This window comes from Pristis pectinata, chromosome 1 (genome assembly GCF_009764475.1).
Source record: "Pristis pectinata isolate sPriPec2 chromosome 1, sPriPec2.1.pri, whole genome shotgun sequence".
Classification (NCBI taxonomy): domain Eukaryota; kingdom Metazoa; phylum Chordata; class Chondrichthyes; order Rhinopristiformes; family Pristidae; genus Pristis; species Pristis pectinata.
The window spans coordinates 59,405,579-59,428,777 of record NC_067405.1 but is presented as its reverse complement, the minus strand read 5'-3'; the positions used below and the strand labels follow the sequence as shown (position 1 = coordinate 59,428,777).

Sequence of the window (23,199 nt, the reverse complement as noted above, 5' to 3'; positions counted from 1 at the left end):
TGAACAAACCTGTCAATGAACAAACATCCAATGGCCTGCAAGGTCATCTTATTTAATTAAGGTGAATCCTTCTTCAACGCCAAGTGAAGGCCATGAAGAAAACCCTCTCATGTGCTATCAGTGAAGTGGTGCCTGTGTCGCAGGAGTTTCTGCCGCTGGTTGCACAAGCTCTCTAAATTATTTCTGCTGACCTAGAAGTAGTTCCCTCAGCTCTGAGGTGGTCGGCTTGCTGGTGCCTGCAACATCGTGGCACGTGGCATCTCAGGCGCTTGTTGATTTCCAAGCCCTGCATTGCATTTTTTGTACTCGTATAACTTTTTATGAATAAAGTTTATTTTCCAAATAAAAGAAATCCTTCTGACAGAAGAAAGCTAGACAGTGAGGCGCTGAGCATGGTGTAAAATCTTCTCAAACATTTGAAGTTCGTATTGTCCATGCAGACCACATGAGTGGCAATGGTGCTTTGTACACAAAAGGTGCTTACACTACAAATGTACAGAACCAATTACACAATGAAAATTTAGACTGGACAACAGTATGAATGCAAAGAAAGCCATGCATTGTTTTTTGAATTTTTTTGGATATATTTTTTATGGATAAAGTTTATTTTTGAACTTATAAAAAATTCCTTCTGTCAAAGATGGATGCAGAGGTTTTTGTTGAGGTTCATCCCAAGCAGCTGTGTATACCCTCTTATCTGTGGGCTGTTCCCATGGATATATACCAAGACAAACATCTGTTGGAATATCAACAACTCGGTGAAAGACGCACTTTGGTCTGCCTGAAACTTTATTGTCTCCCAATACAATGAGATATCCATAAGGGAAGGCTGCCCTCTGGCACATTCCGGGCTGCAGGAATATGTGGTAAGTGATGCATTAACCTTGGTGCAGCCACTGCAAAGGCTTTGTGGTGAAGGACTGCAGCCCAATGTCCTGCTGCCACTGGGCACTGAGGGGCTGGGTCCTGTGGAAACTGAAATATTCAACGTGTTTATCGTCCAAAGATGCCACATGAGTGGCAATGGTCCCTTCGATATAGAAATACTAACGCTACAAATGCATGGACCCAATGACATTATGAACATATAGACTGGATGACACCATGAATGCAAAGGAGCCATGCACAGTTTTTTGAATTTCTTGTATGTATATTTTACAAATAAAGTTTATTCTTGAAATAAACAAAATGTTTTCTGTCAATAGAAAAAATCAGGGCAGAAAGAGGCCACTTGGCCCATTCTGCCTGCAGCCAGTTCTTCAAAAGACTGGCTACCTCAGCCATGAGGCATTGTGTTTGGAGGCTTACACAAACATCACACCACCCAGCCTCCTGTACCAACACCCCCACACCCACCGCCACCTCCCAACAGCCCCACCGCCACCTCCCAACAGCCTTACCTCCATCCTCCCTACACCCCTACATCCACTACCAAGCCAACACCTCTACCTCCACCCTCCAAGACCCCCTACCTCCAACTCCCAATGCCCCTACCCACACCTCCCAACACCCACCCTCCCAAAACCCCCACCTCCACCCCCTACCTCCACTCTCCAACACTTCCACCACTGATCACCCCTACCTCCACCTCCCAACGCCACTACCCATACCTCCTAACACCCCACCTCCAACTCCCAACCCCCATCCCCACCTCCCAACACCAATCCCAAAACACCTACCTCCACCTTGCAATCTCCCTACCTTCACCTGCCTACACTCCCCCTCCACCCAACACCCCTACCTCACCTCCCAACCCCCTACCTCTGCCTCCCCTGCATGATCTTCACCCAGATTTGCCCTTTCACTGGAATCAGCTGTTTTCATGTAAGTGCCCCGGATCCTTGAGCGGCTGCAGAGATTAACATTCACAAGTGTGTTTATCATCTTTTTCATCTGTTCCCATTCTGCTGATGTCCTGTAATTGATTTGCTTTCCAGTGACTTTGCAAACAGCAAAGGTTTTGTTTTTAGGACATGGAAAGAAAACTTGCTTTGAAGAGAAAATGAAAATTGCCTCACAAAAATAATTCCAAGAATGAATATCCTCAGTAAAGCTGTAATGAATGTTGAAAATATCTACAATAAAAAGCATTTTAGAACTAAAAGGTACAAAGAATATTTGAACCAAACAAAATGCAGAATTTCTTTGTGATCACTTGGGGGAAAGTGGGGGAGGGGGGGGGGGCGGAGGGGAGGGACTAAATATAATCCCAGTAGAAAACTAGAGCATTCTGATAGGTCCTTATATGGAAGTCTTTTCACAAATATTCCAGGGCTTTCTCAAGCCATGTAATGAAGGGTATCATCTCATTTTGAGCATTTCCAGTGCAAAAACAAATATGACTTGGTTTGTAAAATACATCAATCTTCCTGACTTAGTTACTTATTACAACACAAAAGGCCATTCAGTCCATTGAATTCATGCCAGCTCTCAGCAGAGCAATTCCATTCCTTATTCCCCCCTACCCCACCAGCCCTGCCACTTATTCTCTCTCACATGCCCATCAACTCCCATGTGACTGATTGTACCACAGAACTACACAACTGGTTAATTTACTGTCACCATTTAACTCACCTTTGGGATGCGGGAAGAAATTAGAGCATGCAGCGGATACACCTTTGTGTCACGGGAGGAGGGAGCTCCACATCTACAGCACCCCGAGTCAGGATCACTGAGGTTGTGAGTCAGCAGCACTACCTGCTGCACCCCACGTTACCATAAATAAGCAAAGATCAATGAGATAAAAGTACAAATGAGCAAATGGCTCAAAATGGATTGGGAATGGATGCATGCTTCAAAATCAAGGTTACGTTTGATTTGAGAGGCCCTCCTCTACAGTGCTGCTAACTTGTGGCATCAGCTGCCATCCAGTGCAATGAATGCAGCCTCTGTGAGTCTTTTTGAATGAAGGACTCAGATTCCTTTCTAGGGAGCTGGACAAGTGTATTAGTTAACAGTCTGGTGAAGAACGTTGTTCAATAAATGGAAATTTCAAAACACCGAGGAGGTTAAATTGGATAGCTCAAAAAAATGGGCATAAGGCTCAGAGTTACCCTGTCCCATTCAACGCAGTACAGACAGAAGCCAATATTATGCTGCCTGCTCATTACGTTCATTTCTGGAAGCAGTCCACACCAATCAGGCTGCTCATTGACTGCAGACGTGGTGTCCAGTAGCATTACGCTACATAAAGGTAGCCTGAAGCTCTTAAAGGGAAGGTGCATTCAGATTTTTTGCTAGTCAATCTTTCTGCTTCCTCTTCCCTGTGCTGGCAGCTTATTCTTCTCTGTGAAGTCTGTGCTTGTTCTCTTGGTCATAAAACCCTACCAGTGCACCCGCATCTGGGAGCAATTGGTTTGTGCAGAAGACTTGAAGTTAGCCAAATGTCCAGCTCCACTGCCCGCTCTTCTGAACAGCTTGAACAAATGCAAATTTGCAACAACAACTGGAATAAACCTGCACTGGACCTGCAAGGAACTGATGATCTGGCAGGTGGCTGTGCTGGATGGGAGGATGGGAGGGGAACAGTAAGCAGAGGGGTCCTTCGTGCTGTTTAATGTCGTGATCATATATGTGAGGTTAAGAGAGGGCAATGGCTGCAGCATGAAGTTCCAAATGGCAGCACAGACTGATGTCATGACCTGCTTGCTTGCAGACATTAAGTGTGCATGGACTAACTCGGTGTGCCGAGAAGCATCTGCCCATGGAACTGATGCCGTTTTAGAAACTTAAAAAGGCCTCATAGCGCCAAAGCTCAAATAACATTAACCCCAATTGTCCTGCCAAAGATATCAATAAGTAGGAGCCACGTTTGTATGAATTCATCAGATGAAGAAGCAGTAAATAAAAAAAGCTTCATCACCCACTCAGTAGTTTTCTTTTCTATTTTGCCTCCACGTTAATCCTTACATCTTATCTTTCTTTTCTGCACCCAGTCAACAAACAGATGTTTTGCTCTCTGGCCTCTGGTGACGCTGCTGCACAGCCAGCTGTTGGGAAGCAGGCAAAGTGACTGCACTTTCCCTCTTTCCCTGTGGTGTGCTCTTGCTCTCCACTTAGTACCCCACCTGACACCTAACCAAGGCTCAGTGATCCCCAGGTAAGAAGTCATAGGCACAGAGCCATCACCATGCAAAAGACCGGCCTTGACTCATTGGTAGGACCCTTCCAGGGTGTAAAAGAGAAGCTGGCAATCCCTTTGAATACTGAGGGAGTGCTATGCTCTTGGAGATGCCATCTTTGGGATGAGTTGGCAAACATAGGTCCCAGCTGCCCGCTCAAATGGACACAATGGATCTCACAATTCGTTCTTCAACATATCCCAAGCATTTGGCATCTTACTACCTGGAAGGACAAGAATGCCAGTCATTTGGGAGCACCTCAATGTCCATTGCCCTCCAAGTCACACCCCATCCTGGCTTAGATATTCATCATTGTTGGCTCAAGATCTTGGAGCTCCATGGGAGTACCCTCATCATGCAGATGAGTGGTCAGGGAACCAGCATGTTCTCAAGGACAGTTTGGGACAGGTTTCAAGTGCTGACCCTGTAAGTATATAAACAGTTCATCATGAAGAAAATAAAACATTCTTTGAATATAAATGGTTGAGTAACTGATCTTCCCCACCCAAATGTAAAAACAGATCATTAGCTCAGATCCTTGTTTGTGTGATCTTGCTTATGTGCGCTGGCTACAGGGTTTCCCAAATGAAAACAAAGACAGCAGTTCAGAAGTGCTTCAGCTGCTTTGGGCTGTCCTGATGTTGTGAGTGATGCAATTTTAAATGCACGACTTTCTATCTATGTAGCTCAGCCCATTCAATTCACCAGTTGACCACTTTTTAGTTTGTGGATCCATGAGTTCCCATGAATATGCACATGTGGCTCATCCCGAATCTCATCCTGACCATGTTACTAGTTACCATCTTGAGTCTATCAGAGTAATTTGAGTGCAAGCAATAATACATTTCCAATGTCACACACACAGCCAGGAGAAACAAAAATGAAACACATCATATTATCACTAGTGCTTAAAATTGTTTGACATTCTTTTTGAAGTAGAATTAGAGTAATGACATTACTGGCTCATGAAGCTGCATATTTCTGTTATAAATGTAATCTCTGTTCAAAGTGTTAAAAGCTGGCCTAAAAATCAATGTCATCTGGACCTGTAAAAGCCAGTGTGTAAATTAAGGACACTCAACATAATGGAATATCTGGAAATAACCCAATAGTCTGAACATTTATGCAGCATCTGAAATCATTTTGAAGTTATTAATATAAATTGTCGCTAGCTTGTCTCTGCCGTGCCTTTATTCTTCCCTGCTTTCTGACGTTACATCCTTCTGTGATGTATAATAATATTACGTAGCATCAACCAGGAATTAATCAACTTTTACCCAGCCTCTTCTTCTAATTGTATATGCTGAATTATTTGAAAAGGAGTACAAAATATATCCAAAGGCCACAAAATATCATATGCAGTATTTTACGTGTTGAACTAATCATAAAGATTTTAAGAAAATCTCATGCATGAGGTTGAATTTGGGTAAAGTGAATGTGTGGCTGAGAATATTTCAGTTTCACAAAAGCAACGTTAAGTCAAAGGAGAATGGCTTTTCTCAGTCTGGACTATGACTGTCAGCTGTGTAAAGGGAACAAACACAGCAGGTAGAGCAAAACTTGTATTTAGAAAATATTTCACGGAAGTGCACAAACCCAACACATTTAATAAAAACAGAATGAGGTAGTAACAGAACAGGCATCCATTCATATGTAAATAAAAAGTCTGGATTTGACTTTCGAATTCTTTAGCCAAACCACAGTTGTTTCTCCATTAACTCCTCATACAATATACCAAGATTCTATTATTGTTCCCTAGTTGTGCACAGCGCAGTGTTCCAAACAAATGGCAGCTGAGCATAGTCATGGGATTTAGCTCCCTGCCTGCACCAGCAGTGAAGAGGTTTGTCAGAATCCGATGACCATTCACAACCAAATTATGCTGGAGCTTTAAAACAAAAGCTGTCTGCAGTCTGCATCGAGCATCGAGCTGTCTGTCACTGCTACCCTGCACAAGCCCTTGCCTAAAGCAGCTCCCGCTTCTAGACTTACAGCCTGATCCACACAGCAAGCAAAAGCAAGGCTTGCCTGTCAGCTCTGCAGGAAATCAAACCTCCTATAGAGAGGGCATTTAAAAAATGTGCACAAGAATCAAGATACATGGAAGATGCAAAATGCTTCAGCAAAACAGAAATCCCCGCTCGGCTGAAAAATAATCTTATCCTAAAGCACACAGAATTAAGTCAATTACTCTCTGTCTCTGAACTTGCCTGGAATACAGGGCAAGTCAGTTGAATGCACATTTGTAAAACAAAAAGGGAGTGTGACTCTACGGCAATAATTAAGGTTACTTTACCTCAAGGGAAGGTCTTTGGTAGTTCTGTTGTGGTGGATATTAAGATCACCTGGATAGACTGAAGGTGCACAGCCTAAAATATCCAAAAGCTGTCGTGAATGAAGCCCTCAATTCAGCCGGCAAAATAGTTCAGACAAACGCTGGCTCTGACCTCTTGGAAGAAGTTCTCTACATTTATCAGTGTGTGCAAACAGAGCACACAGCTGCCAAATGCAGCCCTTCCTTTGCTCTGCCAATATTCTCCTTCCTGTCTCGCTCAATCTTTCCATTCACTGCAGCACAGAGAGAAGAAGGGAAATGTGAAAAAAAACACTGCCACTGAAGACTTAGAATCACAATTGCAAATTCTGTTGAAAAGGGCTTGGCATTTTCAGCATGCCGTTCTCCAACTTGCACAGTGGAGTAGGAAGTTACTGGGTGTTTAAAATTGAATTATAAATTGGGGCATTTAGCTCAGTGCTTTGCTAAAATATTGAGGGGAAAAATATTCTTCCTCAAATTTTGGTGATAATTTCTCTCAGGAAACTGATCCTGGCCATTTTACTGGGTGGCACCCAAGTGTGTCCTCCAGTACTGGCTCTGAGTTCCAGATGCCATGCAAGGTGATCTCATTGGCATGGTTTCCAGGGACATGTCTCTGACACTGGTCTGCCCCATGCACCCAGCATGATTGACTTACTCTCCCCTTCAAGGTGGTGGAGTGTGGGTGTCCACACCCCCACCAAGACCTGTCATTACCTTCTTTGGCTCCTGGGCGGGAGTGAATCTGCCAGAAGACTCGGCAAGACTCTTAGATAGACACATGAATGATAGAAAAATGTGGGAGGGAAGGGTTAGATAGATGTTAGAGCAGGGTAAAATGTCGGCAGAACATTGTGGGCCGAAGGGCCTGTACTGTGCTGTAGTGTTCAATGTTCTATGTTCTAAAACATTTTTTTATTAATCTTCTTTCAGAATCCATGTTCAGCTGCTTACTGATGGGCCCTCATGTTGTCCGTATCTGGAGAACAGCGTAACTTTTCAGACCGATAGTCATAATCTTTTTCCCATGGTATTATTTGCATCTTCCACGTACCTTGATTCTTGTGCACCTTTTTTAAATGCCCTCTCTATCAGAGGTTTAATCTCCTGCAGAGCTGACAGGCAAGCCTTGCTTTTGAGTGCTGTGTGGATCAGGGGTATCAAAAACAAGAGGGCATGGGTTCAAGATGAGAGGAAGGAGTTTTAAAGGGGATTTGAGGGATAAGTTTTGTTTTACACAGAAAGTTTTTGATATCTGGAACGTGCTGCCAGGGGAGGCAGTGGAATAAGATACAATTACTATGCTTAAAAGGCAGCTAGACAGACACTTAAATACGCAAGGCATAGAAGGATAGGGTGCTGATGTTGACAAATAGCATTAGCAGGGACAAGGTAAAGGTCGGCATGGATGTGGTGGGCCAAAGGGTTTGTTTCTGTGCTCTACAACATCATGAATCAATGACTTAATGGTTCACCAAAACGTAGGCAATCCTAGTTCGGCCCTCTCTTCCACTGGCTATGCTATCCTGGGTGTTAATTCCCCTTTACATGATGGTAGTTCTCCCCTATATAGTGCAGAGTTGAATTGAACAGAAACAGTGGAGACTCAAAAGCACTGAGGTGAACCTGGGGGTCTTGACGACCTCCCACTAGGTCAACAATAGGATACCAGTGGAAATTCCAAGAAAACTGATGGCCACTAAGTCCAGCTGTCCCTTCTGTTCACCATTCAAACAGTGATCTCTCAATTATGCAATAAAAACTCTTTAAGTGATATTTAGCTTAACCTGGTGCTCTGAGGTGCTTGAGCAGGGCGGTTGGTGGAGGGTGGGGGGTGGTATGAGCAGTCAGTGATCGGAGGTGGGAAGCTCCAGGCAACAGCAGACCAGCACACTGCAGAAATGGAACCTGGAGGTGTGGGGGTACAGTGGGGGTGAGGTGAAGACCATTGCGGGGAATTCGGGAACCCAATGCTGGTCAGCGAGCTGGCTGAGAAGAAGCGCGAGCACTGGCGATCAGGACAACCTCTAGCGTTGAGGAAAATCAAATAACTGCAGGTGCTGAAATATTCCTAGTGCTGAGGAGCTCTTCTGTTTCTCCCAGCCACACTTTCAGGTAAATCACTTACCTTCTTTGCTGCAGGCGAGTTCAACCTGCAGTGGTGCTGACTGCTTCGTCTCAGAGAGAGACCTCAGGCAAGTCTTGGGCCCCTGACTTACATATGCAAAACATCCAATGTCCTCTTGACGTGCGAGGAACGGGCTATCCTTTACTTTTCACTACCCAATATGATGCTCTGTGCATGTTAAGCTGCATGTGTCCAGGTGCTTACAGCACATCAGTTTAAGACCATAACTAGGCTGTATCATGCCTTTAGTTTGGTTCCTGCCATACCTACCTATGAAATATAATCTAAATATTTCCAGTAATCATCAGAAGCTGCCCATGGAAATCATCAGAACTTAGTTTCAATGATAATGTGACATCCCCTGCCCAGTCTGTGCTGCGTGTGACTTCAGTTCTACACTAAATGGTTAACTTAATGCTCTTAGAATGGACACTGAATACTGCTTGCTTGAGTCCCTCAGATCAAAAGCAAGCAAAAGCGCATTGCATTGAAACAAAAATTCTTTTGTAAGAGTTATTTTTTTTCCTGACACAACCTTACGTGGCCAGGTGCCCAGGAAATGTCACTGCTTATTGAGCCCTGCTGAAGTTGGAGGAGGTAAGTTTCAATATTGACTCACGAACTTATCGTCTGACACAGTGACACTATACTTACCTCAGAATCAGAAGGTTAAATGTTAATCTTTCCTGCAGACCCTTAAGTTGATGATCCATGCTTTCATGCGATGGCAGTGCTCAGGGACTGCTGTTGTGTCAAAAGCCCTGACTTTCAGACAAGAAATTAATAATTAAACTGTGGACTAGTCTAACCCTAAATGATCACATACCGCTATTTCAAAGAACAGCAGGGAGCTTTTGTGGCCAATATTTATCTCTTAACCAAGGTCAGTGAAACAGATTATCTGGTCATTGACATATTACTGTTTGTGGGATCTTGCTGTGTGCAATTTGGCTGCTGCTTCCCGACATACATTTCAAAATACTTCATCGACCATAAAACACTTTGGGTTGTCCTGAGGTCATGAAAAGCATTACATAAAAGCAAGCCTTTCTTTTTCAAATTAAAACCAGCCCTGTTTGAAAAGACACTTCAAATCTCGCTCAAATAGATTGTACAAGTGAAGGAAAATCAATAAATACCCCTGTGGGTGATGGATGCCCTCAGAAACCTGAATAAAAGATCATACTGTTGCATCTCCAACACAGAAAAAGGGCAAGAAAAAAATGCAGTGAGCATAATGAGCAATTGGAGTTGAGTTTCAGTAAGTGTGAGGAGTGAGTAGGATTAAGAGAAGGAATTCCAATACTTGGGCTCCATCAAGCTAAAGACTCAGCCGCCTCTGCTGGGAAAAAAGGGAAGTGGGGATGCACAAAAGGCCAGAACCGCAGGAACACATCTTGCTTAGAAATTGGATCACACAGCAGCAAAGTTTGATGCATTGCACAATCCAACTTCGATGGGTAAGAGAGCGGAAAGTTAGTCCTAGAGAGCCTGGTAAGTTAGAGGGGATCTCTAAGTACAAGTTCCTTTAAGTCCTCACATGGCAAGTTTCCCAGACTATGTAGCAGTCCACTTCTGCATGTGCGGCCTGTGGATGCACAAATGACATTTACAGAAGTGGTGAGCAGACTTGCACAGCACGTCATTGAATAGCACTGCATGTCCAGGGTTTTCGAGGCATTAGCAGATCACACAGGCAGAGGACCTGTGTGAAACTAAAAGCCTGCTTAACAATAATTTATATTCATAGAAAACTATTTCTAGGCCCCGTTTCAACCTTAAAACATTGCCCCTCTCACAGCTGAACTCTTTAGCCGAGAAGTCAATTCTTTCAGCTTTTCTTTATGACATGGAAGGAGGTCATTTCGGCCCATCGAGACTATGCCGGCTCACAGAGCAATCCTGCTCCACCACACACTTTTCCGGTAACCTATTTTCCACACACCCCTCGGGTTCCAGCACTGGGGCAAGTTACAATGAGCAAATAACTTACCAGCCCATAAATCTTTGAGAAATGGGAGGGAACTTTAGCACCCGGAGAAAACCCACAAAGTAACACGGAGAACTCGCGAACTCCAGAGGGCAGGATTGAACCCAAGTAACTGAAGATGTGAGGCAGCAGGTCCACCAGCCGAGGCTGTGAGGCAGCAGGTCCACCAGATGAAGCTGTGAGGCAGCAGGTCCACCAGCTGAGGCTGTGAGGCAGCAGGTCCACCAGCTGAGGCTGTGAGGCAGCAGGTCCACCAGCCGTGACTGGGAGGCAGGTCTATCAGATGAAGCTGTGAGACAGCAGGTCCACCGGATGAAGCTATGAGGCAGCAGGTCCACCAGCCGAGGCTGTGATGCAGCAGGACGACAAGCTGCACCATTGTGCTGCTTGAAATTTGCCAGTGCTTGCAAGCGTGTTGAACAGTTGCAGCACGGGGGGGGGGGCCAATAACTGTTCCATTGGTGGGACGGCACTTGGAAACTTGGTAACACACAAGGTTCACAGGACAAGGAAGCAATGAAACACATGGATACAGATCATGGGCTGGAATGGAAGGAGGACAGAGTTTTGCATGAGCTGAAGTCTGTGTAGGGGCCACGTTGAAAGGCCAAGGAAGACACCACTTAAATAATTGACCCTTGAAATAGTAGTGGCCCATGAGGAGAGTTTCAGCAGTGGAAGAATTAGGAGTGGAGGCGGGCAATGTTCTGAAGTTGTCTATACTGCCTGTGGGGTCTTGAGCGCTGCTACTTATTAAGGCAAATGTCAGAAGTAGAGATACAAACAAAACATTCTTTACTGAAGTCATTCAACTCCCAACCAGCGGTGGCTGTTACAACAATGTACAAAATTCATAGCACACAGTACACCCAGTTCTTAAAGGTACACTAACCCTTATATTCACTGCTGTGGATACAGGCTGCCTTTGTGCTGGAGGGAGCATGGGATCACAAGCTCACTGAGCTTGGAGTCAAGCCAGGGTGCCAAGATTGCAAACAGTCTACATCAGTGGCCAGAGAAGGGGAACAGAGTTTTACGCAAAGATTGTAGGCAGAGGTTTGGAGGGAATTACTGTTCACCCCTGCCAGGATGTTGGGACAGTACAGAGACAGTGGTGGGATTGAAGAGGGTGTGGAGAGTGAAACAATGTGCCAACATTTCAGTTGATTTCATTTTGGTGGATAATGGCATAAAGCGAGGATGAAGGATGTGCTCTGGGGAGGTTTCAGAAATATCAGTGTGCAGGGGGATGGCGGTGCTGTTGGATGGCGGGAAGAGTCTTTGCTGGAGCTTTGATATATAAGATCAGAACCACGCAAGAGCAGTCCCACCGAGCGGGACCGTGGGGCTGAGGGCCACAGAGGACCGGGAGGGATAATGCCCCACCATCACAGTCGCTGAAAACGTAATTTATGACACTGAAGACAGGAAACAGATCAAATAACACTGGAAAAGGAATCAAATTCACAATGCATTTGCAAGTTTGCAGCCAGAGTAACTTCCATATCAAAACCAAAATGAAATCTTCACCTCTTTTTAAAATAATGGAAAGATTTCAAACTACTCCACTTTATGGTACAACAATTGCAACTATAAGACTGAAGATCACCAGATGAGTAACATAATAGTGGCTACAAACAATGTGCAAGAGGAACTCAGCGGGTCGGGCAGCATCTGTGGGAGGAAAGAAATCATTAATGTTTTGGGTCGAAACCCTGCATCAGGACTGAGAGTGGAGAGGCGAGATGGTCGGTATAGAGAGGAGAAGGGGAGAGGTGAGAAAGGATTCCGAGGCGATTGGTGGACTGAGGAGGGGGAGCAAAATGACGGGCAGGTAGTGCCAGGTAGGGGAGGTGAGCGGGGCAGGAGTTGGAAGTTGGCAGGTGAATAGTAGATGGAGGCAGACAAAGAGAGATAAAAGGGTAAAAAACAGATGGAGCGGGGGGGGGTGGGGAGAGGGGAGTATGAAGATGGGAGACAGCTGCTGGAGGGAGATGAGATAAGCAGGAACACAAAGCAGAGCTGGATTCGGATCAGTAAAGGAGGTGAGAATGGGAACCATTAGGGGAGAGGTGAAGGGCAGGTGGAACCAGATGGAGGGTGGGGGGGGGGGGGATGTCCCTGTGTGTGTGAAGTGGGTGAATGGAGCCAGGAGGGGGAAGGGGACGAAGATGGGTGAAGGGGGGCTTGGGTGGAGGGTGGGAAAGGCGACAAAAATGGGAGGACCGGAGGGTCAACGGGGGTGGGGGGGGGCGGGAAGAGGGGAAAAAGGGAGGGTTACCTAAAACTGGAAAATTCAATATTCATGTCATTGGGTTGTAGACTACCCAAGTGGAATATCAGGTGTTGTTGGGCTTCATCCTGGCAGTAAAGAAGGCCGAGGATGGACAGGTCAGTGTGGGAATGGGAAAAGGAGTTGAAGTGGTCTGCAACTCGGAGCTCAGACTGGCCATTGCGGACCGAGCATAGGTGTTCTGCAAAATGGTCGGCAAGTCTGCGCTTGGTCTCGCCGATGTGGATGAGGCCACGTCGGGAGCACCGAATGCAGTAGACGAGGTTGGAGGAGGTGCATGTGAACCTTTGCCTCACCTGTTTAGGTCCCTGAATGGTGGTGAGGGAGGAGGTGTTAGGACAAGTGTTACATTGACAGCAAGGGAAGGGGAAAGTGCCAGGGGTAAAGGAGGGATGAATGGGGAGGGATGAGCGGACCAGGGAGTCATGGAGGGAGTGGTCCCTGCAGAAGGTGGAAAGGGGTGGGAAGGAGATGTGGCTGGTGGTGGGATCTTGTTACAGCTGGCAGAAATGATGAAGGATGATATGCTGGATGCAGAGACTCATAGGGTGAAAGGTAAGGACCGGGGAACTCTCTCTCTGTTCTGTCTGGGGGGAAGGCGGGGTGAGAGCGGAAGTACAAGAAACAGAGGAGATGTGAGAGGCGGTGCCATCAACCGCGGCAGAAGGGAAGCCACGCTTCCTGAAAAAGGAGGACACTTCAGATGTCCTGGAACAGAAAGCAGCATCTTGAGAGCAGATGTGGCAGAGACAGAGGAACTGGGAGAAAGGAGTGGCGCCCTTACAAGAGTGGCTTGACAGCTTATTACTGTAAACTTCAAATTCATCATAGCTCTTAACTAATAGTGTTATGCAGCAAGAAACAGCCTCCCTGTAATGTACCCCTGACTGTAAAACACTTTTCTGTGTGATTGCCAGAGACGGTTTTGACTGAGAATTGAACATTTAGATGGCAAGGAAAGGGATAAGAGTTGATGGCAAGGGACTGATGTTTGTGACTGGGACTCAAAATGATGACTCCAATGTTTAGTTGGAGGAAATTACTGCCCATTAATTATTAGTTGTTGAACAAACAGTGTGACTTTTCAGAGACGGTGAGCAGTCAAGAAAAGTGTGGGTTAGGCAGGGCTAGGTGCCATTTGAATATGTATTGAGATTGCATATCTGTCCAGTTTTATTTGCCTTGTCTCAGTGAAAGTATTGGAGGTATTTCAGAAATCTGTTCTGGCTTGCCACAGGATGCATACAGTATGCAATTATAATTTCTCTTTCGATCCACAAGGTGACCTTCAAAGGACTGGACATACATGAACGTACAAAATAGGAGCGGGGTAGACCACACTGCCCTTTGAGCCTGCTCCGTCACGTCATTCATAAGATCACGGCTGACCCGACTGTAAACTGAACTCCGCATTCCCATCTATCTGATAGAAGGGTCTCTTTCCGTGCTGTATTGCTCTATGACTCCACAACATCCAGAGTAAGGCCTCCAGCCTTTAACACCCATTCGACCTGGAACGTTCCTGCCTTTAGCACTCATGTGACCTCCTGTTTTCCCATTGAAATCACTTGCAACATCTACATGACTCAGCCAAAAAGACGACCATGCCACCATGACCATTTCTGTGGACTTGTTCCCCATTTGGCCCTCACAGTTGTGTCCCGAGCAGAATTGCCTCACCTTCTTAAGCACCACCTCCATATCAGCAGTCCATTACATGCTCCCTTGAGCATTAAGCAAAACACATCAAGTAGTTCTGCCTGAATTCTCATTCACCAGTGTATATATTAAGCAATCCCACAATGACCAATTTATAGAGGTCTGGACACTGTACCTTTTTGCCAGTGTCTTTATCTGACCATAAATTCACCGGCTGCTTTCTCTGATCCCTGGTGGGTCTTGTAACTCTTGATAGTCAATAAAGATGCTGGATTAAAATGTCCATGTGAAGCTTTTAGAGTGTTCTGGTTCATGGCACTAGTAGATTCACCAACATCTCGGGTATCACTGCTCCAACACCGGTGACGGTATTGCCTTCATCTTCCACGCAAGTCCACATTGCTCTGTCCTGTAGCCTACCGTTGGACCTTGATGATATCATTCGCCCTCAAGAAGATTTCCACTTGTTCCACATGCTGGGCAAAAGGCTGAGACTGCTCGCATTTCCTGAGGATGAGGATCTATCAACACATCGTCTGCCTGTCTTGATCACAGTTTTACCCAGAAAACCATGCCTTCACACTGGATCACTGCCCTGCTGCTCTCTCAAGCAGCAACAACCCATTCCAATTACTAATACTGTGCCTGCAGGCTCTTTGATGTTGCTGCTTACTAGGGCAAAAAGCAAAGATACAGCTACAAACAGAGAACCTCTTATTGAGGGTGGTCAACTCTCAACAGCAGTGGCTGCTGCAACAAGGTGTCACAGTCCTACCACACTGCACACTCAGTTCTTAAAGGCACACTAACACTTATATTCCCTACAGTTCTTACAGGCTTTCTCTGTGTTGGAGGGAGCATGGGATCATAAGCACGTTCAAACCAGGATGCCAAGATCGCAAACAGGCTACCACAGTGGCCTCAGAAGGGGAGCAGAATTTTTGACAGACTGCAGGCAGTGGCTTGGTGGGAACCACCTTTCATCTAGATGTTAGAGAGCTGTCTGACAGTACATAGTTGTGGGATGGAGAGTAAAGCTGTTAATGGCATACTCCTAAAAGTTGATTTCATTTTGGTGGGTGATAAAGTACAACACAGAACAACACAGGAACAGGCCCTCTGGCCCACGACGTCTGAACCGACCATGATGCCAGTCTAACTAATCCCAGCTGTCTGCACGTGATCTGTATCCCTCAATTCCCTGCCTGTTCATGTTTCTGACTAAATGCCTCTTAAACGTTGCTGTCATATATGTTCCACCACCTCCCCCAGCAGCCTGTTCCAGGCACTTACCACTCTGTGTAAAAAAAAATCTTGCCCTGCAGATCTTTTTTAAACTTTCCCCTTCTGTCCTTAAAGCTATGCCCTCTAGTATTTAACATTTCCACCCTGGGAGAAAGTGACTATCTCCCCTATCTACGCCTCTCATAGTTTTATATACTTCCATCAGGTCTCCCTTCACCCTCCGACACTCCAGGGAAAACAATCCAAGTTTGTCCAACCTCTTCTTATAGTTAATACTCTTAATCCAGGCAACTTCATGGTGAACCTCTTCAGCACCCTTTCTGAAGCCTCCACATTCTTCCCATAAAGTGAGCAGGGGGTGACAGATGTGTTCTTGGAGGCCTCAGAAATATATGTGTGCACAGGGATGGTGCTGCTGTTGGATGGAGAGAGGAGTCTTTGCTAGAGCAATATATATAAGATCAAAACCAAGCAAGAGCAGTCCCACCGAGCAAGAGAATGGGGCTGAGGCACCAAGAGGGCCACTGAGGACCGGGAATGATAATTTCCCATGGTCAACAGCCACTGAGAATGTCAGTTATGACACTGAAGACAGGAAACAGACCAAATAATGCTGGAAAAGAAATCAAATTCACAATGCATTTGCAAGCTGCATTTAGAGTATGCTTCCATACTAAAAACCAAAGTAAAATCTTCACTGCTTTTTAAGATAATGAAAAAATTTCAAACCAATCCACAATGCAGTGCTGGATATCCAATTTTAACATTCCTGATGTGTCGTGTAATGCAGTTTGATCCCCTATTAATTTATAAACTCCAAATTAATCATAGCTCTTTACTAATTGTGTCATGCAGTATGAAACACCCTCCCTTAAATGTGCCCCTGATTGTTGAAAACTTTCTTGCATTATTGCCAAAGACAGTTTTTGCTAAGGCTTGAAAATTCAGATGGTAGGAAGAGGGATAGAGTGATGGCAAGGGAGGAAAGTCTGTGACGGGGACAAAAGGCAGTGACTTCAGTCTTCCTAATGTTTAGTTGGAGGACATTTCTGTCAATACTCTGTTGGATGTCAGACAAGAAGTGTGACAATTCAGAGATAGTGAGTAGGTCAAGAGAGGTGCAGGTGAGATGGAACTAGGTGTCTTCGATGTGTTTCAGGATGCTGTTGGAGGTCTCAAATAATAAGACAAATAGTGTGTGCAGAACAGACTATGGCCCTCTTTCTGAGTGACCACCTTCTCAATTTGAAGTGGCACTATTTGGAGCTTTTTTTTAAATCGCAGTTTTGCGGAACTAAACAAGTTACTAAAAATATGCATGCACAGTTCATGCAAAGACAGACCAGTCAACATGATTCCTACCAATATCTAGCTGGTCATATGCAGTTCAGTCTCATTTTAAAAGCTTGAAATATAGTCTGGATCCTCTGGTTCAATGTGTGGCCTCACACAGTAGTTTTCTCCATTGGGTACATCAGACAGGTCAAACAGTTCAGGCCTATGTTATGCTGTCGTATCCTCACTGATGTGCTTGTGGCTGTGCAAACCCTTCAGCCCAGCATGCAGAAGTTACTTAATCCCTTAGGATACCAATATGCTTATTGTTGCTAAGATGTAGGTTGGCATTTTAGGACCGAAGCAAACGTGGAACATAAGTGTTATTTATGATCATTTTAATAATTTGTGTGTTGGTTTCAGCTCTCCTAATGTTATTGTAGTAGGAGAGCACATGGCTGTCACGTAACAGTAACAACACTGACCCCTCTGGTCAGAGGACAGCATTGCTCCTCGGATCAGAAGTGACACCACTGTCAATCAAGGTGTGGCTCCACCCCACCCATCAGGTGTGGGCATAGGGATTGGACTTCGAGAGCACCTTTGTTCCTGAACCTGCCTGACCATTGGCCTTGGCAGGCACCTTTGTCCTTGACCTCCAAACCATTGGCCTGTCTAAATCACCTGGCCAGGCTCCACCCAGCCTCCCAGCACTATAAAGAGTGTTGCAATCCCCTGGCCCGCTCTCTTTCGACTTCCCCAGGAGTAGTGAGACAATGCTGCAGAGACCACTGGTAAGAGTGTGCATCACCACGTGGTTTGGGAGCATCTTAGTCAGAGTCCAGGGAGTGTTAGGGCCAGTGCTTGTTTGGGTCAAGGTATTCAGGCATTGAAGTGTTTATCCCTTGATAAGCTGTACCTTATTTATTGTGTGTTTGTGTGTGTGTGTGTGTATCTCATCCTTGTTGCGATCCCCCCTCACGTTCGCGGTCTCCTGCGTGTGTGTGTGAGTGTGCATCCGTTCCCATTCATTCTGTCCCCGCATTTGCCTTTGTGATTAAACTACTTTCAAAATCCAAAGCCTGTGTCCAGAGTCCTCCATCTTTAGCTTCCAAAAGAACCTTTTCACACACTACTTATGCTTTGCTCTCATTTCAATGAGGATTGTGAAGAGGATTGCAAATGGAAAGGGGAAATTTGCTTGCTCTCAATCTCTGATTTTAACTTGTCAGCCCCTCCTGTCTAGTGTGAAAGGGATGCATGAAGGGTTAATATAGATTTGTGCAGGTATTACTTTGCAATTTCAGGAAACATGTAATAATATAGCAGTATTTAGCATGTCCACATACATGTACATGATTCAGTGTGTTAGTTATTGTTTAAAATGGCAGTTGCGATAACTGTTAAAGCCCTATTGACTGAGAGAAGTGCAATATTGCCTAATCAAGGAATGGTCACTGTAATCACCATGTGAGAGACAAACTGTGGAGTCAGTGGAGCTGTACTGAGAGAAGATACTGATGACACATTTACTGACCAAATGTCTAGCGTGATTGGATTTGTCAGGTGGTGGCCAGATAGACTCCAACATTGATTCATGGAAGAAACAAAAATACATTAAGTGCACTTGTGGAAGTGCATGTGTGATACACAGAGTGTGGCAAGTTGTGTGAAACTTGTGCTCGCTGGAGAGATCAAAAGAAAGAGAGATAGAAAGAGAGTGCGTGCTTGGGTCCACCTGCATGTTCAACTGTATAAGAAGTGGCCAAAAACTCTCAAAGTCAGAGAACTGGAGCTTTAATCAACATCAGCGTGCGCACTTCATAGGAAACCTGGGAGGACTGGCTATCCAAGATTGGATAATATCTGTAACATCAAAGTAACTGGTGTTTGTAACTATAAAGTAAATAAGCTTGACATGACTCTGAGCTCTTGATTCTTTAAAAGCAACAATCTTTGAGGAATTTGATTCATAATGTCAGGATCACCACACAGGAATGAGTGAAGATATAAGATCCCAAAGGGCCTTGAGAGCATAGGTGGGGAGAGGATGTTTTCTCTTGTGGTAGAACCTAGAACTAGGGGTCACCAGTTAAGAATAAGGGATCATCCATCCAAGTCAGAGATGAAGCAATTTTTTTTTCTCTCAGAGGGTCATGAGTTTTTGGAACTCAACGGCAAGGGTAAGGGTAAGTAGATTATTGACAGGCAAGGGTTGTGAAAAGTTACCATGGACAGATGGGAATGCAGAGTTAAGTTAGGATTAGATCAGCCATGGTCTTATTGAATAGTGGGGCAGGCTCGAGAGCCTGGGTTACCTACTCCTCCCCCTAATTTGTTTCTTTGTTAGAAAATTGCCACGGATTGAATCCAAAACTCAAACAGATTCAGGTAATCATTTCCTAAATCTATTTGTCGCAGATTGCCTCCTCAGTTGGGAGAAACAGTAGCCATTTCTGAGGGTTGCCACTTCTACAGCTGTCTTGATAAGAGACATTGCCTTTTCAAATGCTGCTCCGGAACTATATTTCCCTCCTTCCCCACAAGACAACATAAAAATGGAGAGCAGGTCTTGGCAGTGTGCTGTTCCAATTTAATCAAGGACCCCAGAGCTGATTTTAAGTTAGGCTTACCTGTTCTAATGCAAGGATTAGTCATCTGGTCCAGTTCAAAGTTTCCATCCTTGGGACAAAATCTGACTGGCCATCGTATGTCTGTATCTCCAGCAACCCTTCCTGCAGGATCAAAAGAGACCAGATCATTAAGCTAAAGAACACCAATGTACCTTTGATACCCTGATTACGGAAGAAAGGTTGTTCTACCCCACCTTCCCTGGACTCCTCATCTTCATGTGCAGTATAAAGGGCAGAAATTAGTGCATACAAAAATAAAGCCTTTCCACCAAGAAATTCATTCCCACCTTTAGTGCTGAACACACTGGGCTGGTTCACGTGATGCTGTGCCCATGCCTGGAGTAGCAGTCCTTGCACATCTGCCATTAGCTGGGCATTGCGGAGAGCTGATCTCTTTGGCCCTTTGCACCCTGCAGTGCAATGGCGATGACCCCGGCCAGTGAGGTTTGGAGATCTCAAAACAATCCTGATCATCTTTAACAGCTTGCAAAGCAGGGGTAGAGCTTTGTTAGCTGTACCAGTTGTCACTGATAGATATTTAAAATCTAAAGAAATGAATCATTACAAATAATATAAAATGCTTTCAATAAAATTGTAAACTATAACGACATAAGTAAGTAAATACATGAAACAAAAACAAAATAATTTTTGCAAAAGCTATCTTAACTTTGCTCTTTGCTGACTAAAAATTTTTGCCCTGCAAAGTGCTCTGAGCTTTGGATCCTGCACCAGGTCAGACTTAGTGCAGGATCTGGGAGGCGATTCCCATACCTGTCATTAAATTCCAGACTTACTGCCATTTCACAGTACGTGCTTTGAAGTCAACTCAGTTCACCTTCAACAGCTGGAAGGCCATAGTTTTGAGCCACCAGCAAAATTGTGTACCATTTGGCCCACTCTATAATAGTGCTAGTATATTTCATTGACTTCAATGCAATGAATTTTGGGGGCAGAATAGATATCATTGCTGCCACTACACGTTTAAGCACCAACAACACAGGATGAATTTCTGGGTAATGATTCTTTGGGTCTCAGGTCTTTTGTCTATTTCTGTACTTCAGTGGTGGGCCTTTTCTGATCATCTTAATTCCGCATTCCTCATCTCACTGGTCACACGCAGGTTTCCAGTAATGTGGTCAATCCCCACTGAGTCAATAAAATGGGAACCGCCAGCATATGGAATCCCTCTATTTGTCTCCGCCTCCAACATCATGTGTTCCGGAGGGAACAGCCGGAGGCTAGACCTCTTCCAAATTGTGGCACAAGTTCCTGGAAACAATGAGATCTTGGCCCAAGTGAATCCTTGAAGCATTCCAGTAGTGCTGCCGGATTTCTGGCGGAAGACTGGTGGAATCCCCAAGGATAGTTTATGTCCATCATACCAGAAGAGAGCACGGACAAGAGAATCATTTCCCCATGTCTATAAACATGCTCACTTCTGAAGGTTCCTAAAGTTATACATGAACACATGCTACTGTGCAATTTATTTGCAACCACCCTTCCAACTCTGACTTTATAAATAATAATGCCAATTTAATATGCTCCCAATTTACATAACTATATTCAAAAGTTATATTACAAAAACATTCAAGAATTGCAGTCAGTGCTTAGGCAGTTAAAAATTATGAATTTTATATCTCATTCGAGTCAAAAATCACATCTGTGAAACATTATGCATTCAATTCATTGCGATTACCACATGTCACGGAAAGCTGCAATGTTTAAGGGTACTTCAGTGACTCTGAACATTGTCCAAACTGAGATATAAAGAGTACTTGAGCCACAAATCATTTAGGAAGTTGTTTATAACTGGAGCTGTATCCTGAACTAACCTGCTTTGTATTCATTACAGGGGTAGAGTTTCAGTGCAATGTGTACAATTGTGCATCATAATGTCCAATCTTGTCCATTTGGATTGGTGGTCAAAGTTTTTTGGGCAATTTCACAGTCAATTCTGGACAGCAAAGTGGGCACAGACACAAAATACTCATGCTGCATTCATTCACATCAGTGTGCTAATATGCAACGTCCTCCCAATGCCAAGCATGTAAAACAAAAGAGACAAGGAAGAAAATCTGGAGCAACACACACAAAATGCTGGAGGAACTCAGCAAGTCAGGCAGCATCTATGGAGGGAAATGAACAGTCGGCCTTTCGGGCCGGGACCCTTCATCAGGACTGTTGAATTTCGCAGGATAACAATGAAGTGAGAAGGCAAGTTTATTCCATGAGGTGAGGCGAAGCAAACTAGGCCTGTACTCTCTTGAGCTTAGAAGAATGAGAAGTGATCTCACCTTTGGAATTCTCTACCCAAGAGAGCTGTTGAGGCTCAGTCAGTGATTACATTCACATCAGGAGATTGATAGATTTTGAGATATTAAGGGAATCAAGGGATATGGGGAAAGCGCTGTAAAATGGCACTGAGGTAAAAGATCTGCCATGATGTTATTGATTGGCTCTGCAGTCATGAGGAGCTGAATTGTTTTGACTTCTGCAACAGAACAGAGAGAAGCAAAGTGCCATAAATAACGTTAATCAGCAGAGAGGGCCTGGAAGGATCCTGAGGAAAGGCTTCTCAGAAGCAGGGTGACACTGACTTAGTCTGAGAGCAGTGCAGGTGCCTGCGTGAGCTTAAGGTTGTCTGAGGTCCCAACCCCACCTGCCCCAGCCCTTATCACACATTTTCATCCCCTTCCTCTCCTGGTTACTACCCACACATTTCACCCACAGGATCCCCTCCCCCATCTGTTTCACCTGCCCTTCATCTCTCCCCTAATGGCTCCCATTATCACTTCCCGTACTAATCAGATTCCAGCACTGGTAGCCTTTGTGTCCCCATTTATCACCCTCCAGCCTCAGTCTCCAGCTTCACCAGCCTTTTCCCTACCTGGATCTATCTGTCCCCTTTTCTCACTTGTCTATTTCCACCTGCCTCTCTCTCAACTCCACCCCTCCTCCTCACCCACCTGGCTACTTCTGCCCATCATCCTTCGCCCCTCCTCAGTCCACCCATCACCTACCAGCCCCTGTCTCACCCATCCTCCTCTTCTCTTTATTCTGACTACCTTCCCTCTCCACTCTCAGTCATGATGCAGGGTCTCCACCCTGACCATTGACAATTCCTACCCCCGCCCCCCCCCCCCACACACCCACACATGTCGCCTGACCAGATGAGTTCCTCCTGCAGTTTGTTTTTTAGATGGAAAGATATTGAACGCCACTTTTCCTGCGAGCTGCCTTCCTTTTACCCGTTTCTAATCTGATGAGCATGGAAGCTCATTCTCTTTTTGCAGGATTTCTTCTGGCAGATCTGGCCTACTGATACCACCTAATAGTGTGATGGCAGGAACCGCACACTGCCCATCTCTTCTCCCCCCTCTCCCCCACAATTTTTGGACAGTTTAACTGAGGTTTGTGCAGAGAGCTGGGCTACACTCTGCCTGTAAATGCAGGAGAAATGCATCTGGCCCTTTTAGTTATGTTGCCATTATTGAAAGTTGGTTCCACTGTGAGCAAACTGCACCAGTCACGTGGACCA

General features: G+C 45.0%; 1 protein-coding gene across 3 annotated transcripts in view; it reads right to left on the bottom strand.

Annotated features, from left to right (window-relative positions):
• LOC127573397 (spermatogenesis-associated serine-rich protein 2-like) overlaps positions 1-9,254 on the bottom strand; it is a 97,391-nt gene extending 88,137 nt beyond the window's left edge. For 2 of the 3 annotated variants that reach the window (XM_052021588.1, XM_052021622.1), the window contains exon 1: positions 6,418-6,560. The gene's annotated coding sequence lies outside the window, so the exon portion shown is untranslated. Of the gene's footprint in view, positions 1-6,417; positions 6,561-9,220 lie in introns of those variants that run through there. The other variant, XM_052021607.1, reaches the window with a different exon arrangement.
• Between the last annotated feature and the right edge of the window lie 13,945 nt (positions 9,255-23,199).